Here is a 10373-nt window from a genome sequence, read left to right as displayed (position 1 = left end):
GCTGAGAATGTAGCTGTGTGCACTTCAAATATCTGCTCTGTTTATCAAGACATCACATATTGGCAAAAGTGCTCCTTTTTGTTACCCACCAGCTCGATAACTAGCCGGGGTTTCAAGGCTCACAAGAGCCGGCGAGAACACTGAACTCCCCGGCACATCGTTTTCAGATCCCCGCGGTCTTTGGCTACTCAGGTTAAACATGATATAAGTCACTTAGATAATTTTAAAAATTTATTTTTTTGGCTTTTCTCAGTGTTTTATTTGTTCCTGAGTAAATCATTTTGGCTGAGATTAAAGTTATAGTTATTACACAGCTGAATAAACGTCACACAAAACTGATTAAAAAGTGTGAGATGGTAGAATTTACTCCAGTGTCCTGTTATATTTTAGATAACAAGGAGCAGACGGCTGAGTTTATTATTAAACTTTACTGAGACAATCTGCAAATTTCATTAAAGTTTAAGAAACTATCATCTAGTCTTTATTTTTAGTTAGCACATATCTTAAACACTTCAAGCTGTAAGCTAATGATAGTTATATATAAGAGCAGATGCTGCTGGTGCAATAAGCTGCACGTTTTACATCCAATGGATGCATGATCTGATTAGTCAACTATCAAAATTGGCATTTGTGGCAGCCTTAGTCTGAAGTCATAAAACAAGAATTGTGTATATTTTTTGATGGGTGTATTTTAAAACTGGAAACCTGACGATAGAGAACAACCTCTTTGTTCTTCTGAGCGGTCTGTCGTCCTTACACGTGTGTAACAAACTGTCTATTCTGCTGTTCGCCTTTTTATCAGAGGAAACTGAAAACTCTCATGATTTCTGGCTGTGCCTGTGGGTTGAGCCACAAATCTTTTGTTCAGCAGGTTTGATGTTTTCAGCAAACTTCACACAGCAGAGGAAACAAGGAATTCAAAGAGCACCGTGGGAAATTCATAAGCAGCTGTTTTCCTGATTGTTGATTTGTGATTTGCTCATTTAGTGCTTCTGTGTTCAGTTTGTTTGCTACCTGATGTGTTACTACAATATTTTAAGTTATTTATTGCAAGTATTCATTATCAAAAATACAATAAGTCATTGTTTAAGGACGTTTTGTGTAGTACTTTAGTACAAAATATAATCACTGGGTTGTGTTTGGAGTTGGTTGCCAACAGAGGGAGTCATTTTATTATGACTTCATCTGCTTGGCTGGATGTTAAATATTAGAAGATAAAAGTTGAAGACTTTGACTTCAGAGTCTATTATTTCCCATGTCATGTTGCAATAAATAAATACAATAAAACTGTGTCTATAAAAAACAAAGTGTGATGAGCCTTAAAAGTGAAAGAGGATGAATTATTTCTTCTGAGCAGCCTTCAGTGCTTTTGTCACTTGGTGGAAATGATTTTAGTATCACACTCTGTGTTAGTTAGTACACTTTTGCAACATATGTATTTTGTTTGTATGCTTTTATTTTGAAAAGTAGTTTGTTACTTCCTAACCTAATCCTCCGAACACAATGAGGTAAACTTAAACTTAGAGCAAAGAGGACATAAAGGAAGTCGTGGCAGGAGGCCGTGGAGCTGTTTCTTTGGAACCAGTGTCAGACCTGGAGGAGGAGCCAGACCCAGTAACAGGTGATTGTAATAATAATAATAATAATAATAATAATAATTGTGATTTATTTTACAGCTGTTGTCACCATATGCATAGTATTCTCTTGCACTGCTAGTTTGCTCTGTGTGATTTTATTTTTCATTGCCTGGCTTGTTTTTATTGTTTTGTTTAGGAAGAGTTCATCTTTTAGTTGGCTTTAAAATACAGGAATTTACTGTAAATAAATAGAATTTTATTACTACTGCTCTGTATGCCTTTACTGCCACCCCTTTAAGCTGCTGTAGTCTTCTGTATCTCTTTTTACACCTACATGTGTGTAAATGACTGTTGGTGGTTACTTTCTATCCTCTCAGAGGCTTTTTTTTATCCACTGAAAGGCCTCGTGGTTTGTGACCACCTAGAAAAGAGGAAATGCAGCCTGTGGTTTCAGCCTGAAGTCTTCTGTGTTACAGATGTGCTGTTTTATGTTATCAGCTCATAGCAGAGAATTAACAGGGAATTCACACAAAGGTCACAGTGGGAATTTCACTTTGTTCTCTGTGTGCATGACACATGTTTATATTTGCTCCCTGTACCCGAATAACAGTAATAATTTTCTCTGGTACATTTAAGTATGGATGACAGTGTGTGACAGCAGATTAAAAATGGTGTCACTGCAGTGATGACACATACTAAACTAAAGGGAAAAAATGACGTGCTGTGAAACCATGAAAATAAATTTCTCACACTGCCTTCATACAGCTGCCTTCAACTGTCACCACAAAACAGGCGTTTCAAAACTTTTGCTCCAGGTTTTTGGTATTTTTAGGTTCATCTCAAAGTATCACGTCTACCCTGTGAATGTTAATAACTGTTAATAAGTTCACTACATCACCACCATCACTCCTATTAATGGAGCCCACTCATCCCCAGACTCTGAATCCTCTATGGAAGGCTTTTCAATCAGATCTTTGAAGTATTCCTTCTACTGCTTACAATATCCTTGGTTGACATCAACAGTGCTCCAGGTGTACTATAAACTTTTTACTCTCCTACCACAACTGAGTTTTAGTTTCAGCTGCAGCCAGGGTTGCAGTATGCTTGGCCTGCCTGTACCTGTTAGCCTCCTCCAAGGTGCCACAAGCTAATAAAGCCTGAGAGTTTGACGTCTTCAACTTGATGGCTGTCTTTACCTCTCAAGTCTACCATCTGGAATACCACCACGACAGGCACCAACAACCTTGCAGCAGCAGCTCTGTGCAGCTGCCTCAGTAATAGAGAAGAAGAACACGATGCAGTCAGATCCCCAGCCTCCTTCAGAATCCTGATCCAACTGACAACCAGGTGGCGATCATCTCAGCTTCTTGCTTCATCTGAGAGTCCAGAACATGGGGCTGCAGATCTGATTATATGATTACAAAAGTGATCATCCTTCGATCTAGGGTGTCCTGGTGACATGCGCTCCTGAGGTTCAACGTTGGTGTTCATTATGGTCAAACTGTGATTAGCACATTAGTCTAATAACAAAACATCACACAGGTTCAGCTGATGCAGAAGGTGAGATGATTCTCACATTATGGACATGTGGCAAAAAGCAAAAACTGGTCTGGTGCTGATTTTTGCTGTCAGCTGTTACCTGTTTAGCTCTGGGGTAATGATGCATCAGCTTCATGTATTCTTGAAGTCAACCCACCATGTGTCATTACACAAGGGAGGCACTTAAAGCTCAAGTCGAGTGAGGTGGACCAGAGAATAGGGCTGTATCTACACCTGACTTGCTTCTAGACATTTCTCACAGTGAACTAGCAACAAAAAACTGGCTTCCTCATCTAAGTACTTAAAAAAAACAATATTTATTTATTTATTTTTGTTTTGCTTTATTTTCTTTCTGATACAGCTTACCGTGGTTGTGCCAAGTAGATTTCATCACAAAGTTTTGAAGACATCCCACAATCAGAGCATTTGGGTGTTCATAAGGCTTACAGTTATATTCAGAACTATTTCCTCTGGCCTTGACTGAAGAAAGATGTATCTGGTAACATTACAACACGTCACATGTGTCAACCAGACTAAAAAGCTGTCTCGTATTCCAGGGATTTAAACGTTGTTGTCACGATTAGTTAACGGACTCAGGCTCAGACCAGGGAAGGGAGAGGTCCGGGAAAGAGCTGCACAAAAAATCTTCAGTAAGAGATGAACTGACAGAAACAACTCACTGATTCAGATTTTCAGCCTACTGAGCAACTGACGCTGATAGCTCAACGATCCAGCGACGAGTAGCACAGTGCTGCCTATTTAAGTAGGACTCGGGATTACGAAGATAGGCAGCAGGTGTGGAAATGGCAGGTGCGTGGACCAAGGGCGGGAGCCTGTAATGTGCACCCCCTCTGGTAGGAGAGAGAGAGCGAGAGAAAGACCAAAACAACAAAAACACATGTTGCCTAATACGTATCAGCTGGTGAGGCACAGGGACCATGACAGTTCTGCTGTCCATGTGCCCATTTCCACAGTGTGGAAATAGTGATGGTTTTTTGAAACAGGAAATGTGTAAAAAAAAAACCTTTCCTGTTCCACCTGTGCTGATGGCAGAGACTGCAGAGATTCAATCATCTGCTGCTCTGTGAGTTCCACCTGTTGACATCCTTTTGGGAACTCTGCCACTGATCAGTACCCATTGGTACTTATGTGGTTCCTGGCCTTGGTTGGGTTCTGTCATCATGAAGTTCATTAAAAAAATGTTTCATGAATATTTGCTCTGACTGAACTTTAGAAGGCTGGACCAGTGTGAAGTTTGTCTCATTTTAAGCTTTAGATGATAAAACTTTCCTGTTTCATTCTGTTTTCTCTTCTGGTCCTAGAAGCACAATATTTCAAAGTGGAATCAGCTCTGTTTCACCAAACTTGTGATACTTGTATTTTCAAACTGAATTTCAGCCCACCTGTGTTACCTTCATGGCCCACGAGGGGCCCTGGCCCACACTTTGGGAATTACTGGAGCCGACAAGGTGGTAACTCAGAATACAGTAGTTTATTTGTAAAACATGTATGAAAATAACATGTTTGTCAGAATCAGTGGTGTGAAGCATGTGTGGCAGAGCTGAGAGAGATTCTCTGTTTGTTTCGATACAATGTGATGGTAAAATAATGTTTGCCTGCTGGCTTTCACAGAGGTGTTATATCTGTCACTGTGAGTCAGCACTGAGCTGCCGAGCTCGCTTCAGTAACACAATGATGACTTAACTATCTTTTTCTTCTGCTGCAGAATTAAAATGAGGAAGAACAATTTAAGCTAAATATGTGTGTTGCCTTCCAGAAAACATGTTTTATCTCTGACAGCTGGCAGCAGAGAGAGCAAGATGCAAAGTTTTAAAAACTCAGTTTTTTGTCTTTGCTGGTTGTCATCTCTTGTAGGAATGAATTTTTATTGATTATCCACTTCCTCTTTCCTCTCTCAGTTATGTTAAAAGCATCTTGCTAAATATGTAATATGTTATGTATGTCTATGTATGTCATATATGTGGGCATATGGCAGCACGGTGGTTAGCACTGTTGCCTCACAGTAAGAAGATCCTGACTTCAATTCCACCATCAGGCCGGGGTCTTTCTGTGTGGAGTTTGCATGTTTTCCCCATGTTTGCGTGGGCTCTCCCCAGGTTCTCCGGCTCCCTCCCACAGTCTAAAGACATGCGTTCTGTGGTTGATTGAAAAATCTAAATTGCCCATTTAGATTGTGAATGTGCGACTGGTTGTCTGTCCCTGTGTGTTACCCCTGCAACAGACTGGTGACCTGTTCAGGGTGTTCCCCACCTGGGATAGGCTCCAGCACCCCCAGCGACCCCGAAAAGGATAAGTGGAAGCGAATGGATGGACACATGTATTTAGTTACCAAGTATATTTTAGTTTGTACAAGATGTGCATTCAGATTATTTTTTTTAAGTTTCACAGTGTGATGTTATATATGGCCAAAAGTATTCACTCACATCCAGATCACTGAATTCAGCTGTTCCAGCTTCTTAAATTCTAAAACCAAATGGTGGAGTCCCGGGTATTTACACCCTAATGCAGGTCGTTGCTTAACAGGGCTGTTGGCCCACTATTAATCATGTGACTCAAGGTATGAAAAAAGGCGTGGATCACTATCGCCAGAGGTTTTGGGTAAACCATAAAATTGTTGTGACCTTGCCTCACAATTTCATGTGAGCTATCGTCACCTAATGCAAGATGTGCCTGGGCATATGGGAAGGGATCTCAAAACTAGATTGTAGGTGGCAGATGGTTGGTGTCATAAGCCATCCTCTCTGTTCAAAGATGGTCGTTCACGGTGACATAGATGTCCTGTTTCAAACGATCTGTCTTGTCTGTCCAAAATGTGAAGATTGGCATCCTCATTGGCATCGTTCATCTGACCTTGAAGTGCAGACGACGATCTGAGGCCGACATCATATTAAACCCTATGGTTTAAGAATGGGATATCACTCATGTTTATATGTGTGTAAAAGCAGACAAGTGACTACTTTTGGTATCAGAGGCTATGTCTACACTTCGACCTGTTGTTATTTCTGTCTGCTATTTATTTACTTTCCGGCTCTTTGAAAGGTCGCGTCAAAATGGACTAACAATGAGGTGGAGTTGTTGCTGCAAATAACACAAAAGTACAAAATTGCAAAAGCAAGTGAGAATTAAAGAATTTGAAGAAAAGCTATCTGAAGCATGTACAAACAGATATTAATCTTTAATAGGGCTGTCAAAACTGAGAGCAAACAAAATGCCCTCCGCTTGCTTAGTTTAATTGGTCACATGACTGCATCACATGACTAAAACGCGTCATCGTTTTAAAAAGTCTCAGTTTACGCCGACCACACTGTGCCGCGAAAACGGCGTTTTTCAAATTGATCCACTTTAGAGAGCGTTTTCAATTTTCCGTGACCGAAAAGGCCGTCTCAGTGTGGACGGAAGGCCAAAAGTGAGAGAAAAAGTTGTTTTTGTGTTCCATCCCCATCCAGGAGAGAATCCTTGACGGCGTTTTCAGTCAAGGACAGCTGAGCTTTTTGAAAACGCTCTCCAAAGAGGATACATTTAAAAAAGTCGTTTTTGCGTCGCAGTGTGATAGCTTTTGTTCAAATTCTTTAATTCTCACTCGCTCTTGCAACTTTGTACTTTTGTGTTACTCGCAGCAACAACTCCACCTCATTGTTAGTCCATTTAAAAAACTCTGTGCTTTTCCTCTGTGCTGGGCCTCAGTTTGCCGCGACGTTTCAAAGAGCTGGAAAGTAAATAAGTGGGAGACAGAAATTTCTTGCTTTTCACGCATGCGCAGTACTGGAACGTAAGTGTTTTTGGCCGTTTCAATATAGATGAACAACTCAGTGAAAACGCATGAAAACAATAGTGTGGACGTGGAGCGTTTTCAGACGAAAACACCGTTTTCAAATTTATCCAGGCTAGTGTGGACATGGTCAAAGTGAATTTACTGTCTGCTCACTGCTCTAGTGAGTATGTGGCAGCTATTACACCTCTTTATGTGTAAACGGGGAAGAGGAAGTTCAGTCAAATAAAACTGTTTAACACAATAAAGCAATGCATGCTTGTTGCTGTGCTTTGTATAATTGCTCAGTATGCATCATTCACTCAAGTTACTGCTGCTACAGGACTTAGAACCAAAGTTAAACATCAACTTTAAAAATAAATAAACTTTAATTAATGTAACAGTGCTGGAGCCATTAGGATGGCTGTAGCTGAGGAGGCAGAGCAGCTAGAATCTTCTTATAATCAGAAGGGTTGAGGTTCAGTTCCTTCAAGTCAGAACAACTTTGGGTTTAGTAACAGAACAGGTTTGAATAGAAAACAAAAATGGAACCACACAAGAAGCAAGCTGATCTGTTCTGAATATACAGGAACTGCTGCAGTCGAAGCTACAACTGCTGTTTGAGCTCAGTGTGAAAAGGAAGGAAGCAGAAAGAGTCAGAAGAAGAAGTTACACTCGTATCTACATAAATAACAACATATCTTTCTTCTGCTTAATTTTTAGTACAAAGTAAAACAGTTAAAGCAGCAGAGCTGGATGTGAGGATGAGGCGCTCTTTGCTCTGCGTGCTGGAGTTATTCTGTAAGTACATCACTGACTTTCTCTGTTTGCATGTTACTGATTAAAGAAACTATTTAAATATCACGAGGAGGTGAAAAGGTTTGTCTAAGAATGTGATTGGTGCTGACTTGGCTCATTTTAACATTGTGTGGGATACACTGCTGTTTTACATTTAAAGTTTATAGTTTATGAACTCAGAAACTGATTTGAGGATGAACATCAACTGAAAATGCACATTTTTCAAAGAGTTGGATGATGTTTCAATCTTGATTTTAGGGCTCAGCACACTCTTCTATGGAAATGCTGAAGGTAAGATTTTTTTTTTCTTTTCTTCCTGTTTATAAAATCTGAACAGTATCGATCTGTATCTGTCATGATCCTGGATTTTGGACCAAGCATTTCAGTTTTGGACTCTCAGCATCTGTTTGATATTCTCTGTTTCACTTGGTTTGTTGTGGTTTTTCAGTTTTTAGTTTTTCTAATATTAAACTTTTTCTTAGATTATGTTTTCATTCATATTCTGTGTGTATAGTTATCTTTTCAGTTATTCTTCAAGCTTGTTTCCCATCCTGCTGTGTTCCCTGAGTCTAGTCTGTGTTTCTCTTAGATCTCCTGTGCTTAGTCAGACTTGTCTTCCTGTTTTTTTACCTTTTGTCTGGGTCAAGATTGTGTCTTAGTCTCTGTTTCAGTGTTTATGCTTCCTGTTTTATTTTGACAGTCCCTTGTCCCGTGTCTTGTTTTCGGGTGTTTCTTCCCTCTGTCTTGTCTCCCCGATTTAGTTCCCTGATTCGTCCACATGTATTTAAGGTGTTGTGAGCTGTGTATTATCACCAGATATGCTGTTATTGTGCAATAAATATCTTTATGTTTTCGACCCTGAGCTGATGTATTTTATACTCAGGGCTGCCCGTGGCTGCATGAAAACAACAGAAGATGATCGCTCATTGAAATGGACTGAAGACATAATTATATACAAATAGTTTTCATGATTATTCTTCTTATTTTACAATTATTGGACCACAGCTACATTTTATTTACTTATTCTGAACTCAAACTGACCTGCAGAATGATGCTTTATTTAAAGTAGGCCTGCACAGGCCTGTGCTGTTTTTCTCCTCTTTAAAGTTTTTGTTAAAAAGTTCTTAAAAGGTAAAAAAGCTCTTCTTCTTATTAAGACATCTTGTATTGTATTAAGTATATTTATTATCATCCTGAATTATGGACGATGAATTTTAAAGAAAGAAATCTGAAAAACAATCCAGACGTTAAAATTTGTGCCTCAATGATCAGCAGTTACTCAGGTTTGTGTCGACACATTTGTACAATAGTTTGTGTGAACTGGAGACCTGAAAAGTTGCACACAAATCACTGCACACATCTGTAAATCTTACTTTCTGCTTGTGAATCATATTATACACAGTTGTACCACTTTCAAGGTAAATTTGTTGCCATAAAAACAAGGATATACTGTCCACCTTCACTCCCTGTCTCTGTAGCTGTAAGTGGTTCTTCAAAGGGAAAATGCAGCTGTTAGCTGTAATGTTAGGATTTGTAGATCACTTTATAAATGTGGAGTGTGTGGAGAACAGGCTGTGTGAGTCAGATACACCAGTGGGCCACCACACACGTGTACCACACGGTAAATAAATGTAAACACTGACTTTTAAATCCAGCTTCATTTACAGTCAAAGTGTCACCAGGATGCAGTAAATCTTTCTCCTCTGAACAACAGCAAAAAGAAAATCAGGCTTCAAAATGACTTCATGTTTCTATTTGTGTCTAACTGGATATTTTTCTGTGAACAGTTCCCAGTAAGCCCACTGTGACCCTGCAGCCATCCTGGACTCAGATATACAGCGGTGAGACAGTCACTGTCAGATGTGAGATTCAGGGAGGTGAAGGAGCTCAGTGGACGTATGAATGGAGAGCAGCCAAGTTAAACACACCTCCAACATCCAATGAATACAGAATCATCAGAGCTACTGAGTCTGACAGTGGAGGATACAGCTGCCGGGGCAGAAGGGACTATTTCTTCTCAGAGTGGAGTGATATCATCACACTGACTGTATCATGTAAGATCTTTCATCCAGAGTATCTAAATAAGGAAAAAGCACTTCTTCTTTCTTACAGCTTTATAACTGTCTTTCATGTTGGTCAGTAAAATGTTTAGTTTTTATTCCAACAACAAAAACCTGAACAGCAGCTTTTTATTCACAGTGAAGAGAACAAAACATATGAGAGTAACTTCTCTGCTGTGCAGCTCTAATACATGAAAGATGAAATGCAGAACAAATGCTGAATCTGTCTCAGCTGCTCCACCACATCCACTAAGAAACATTAAATCCACTGATTGTTCCTCATGTGTGTTTTTAACTTAGAAATGCAGCAAATTAAATATGAAAGATTAGTGTTGTGTTTGTGTGATAGTTGTACAGTTTGTTTCAGCTTCACCATTAAAGTTATGTGATATTTATTATTTCCATATTTCCACCAAGTTATTTAAACTGGTTTGATTCAGTCATTGACTTTTGTTCTTTTTCTAAACTGAACTGCAGATAAACCAAAGGCCAAACTGAGAGCTGATAACACAGCTGTTCCAGTAGGGGGCAGTGTGACCCTGACCTGCTCTGTGAACCCATCATCATCATCTGGATGGAAATACTACTGGTACAGAGATGAGAAATCCTCTGAAGCCCTGACCACACAAG

Source organism: Mchenga conophoros, linkage group LG3, assembly GCF_057382185.1.
Source record: "Mchenga conophoros isolate Kocher_MC1m ecotype Shallow Benthic linkage group LG3, M_conophoros_male_GT1.1, whole genome shotgun sequence".
Classification (NCBI taxonomy): Eukaryota; Metazoa; Chordata; class Actinopteri; order Cichliformes; family Cichlidae; genus Mchenga; species Mchenga conophoros.
The sequence above is the reverse complement of the archived record's forward strand: the minus strand, read 5'-3'. Positions refer to the sequence as shown.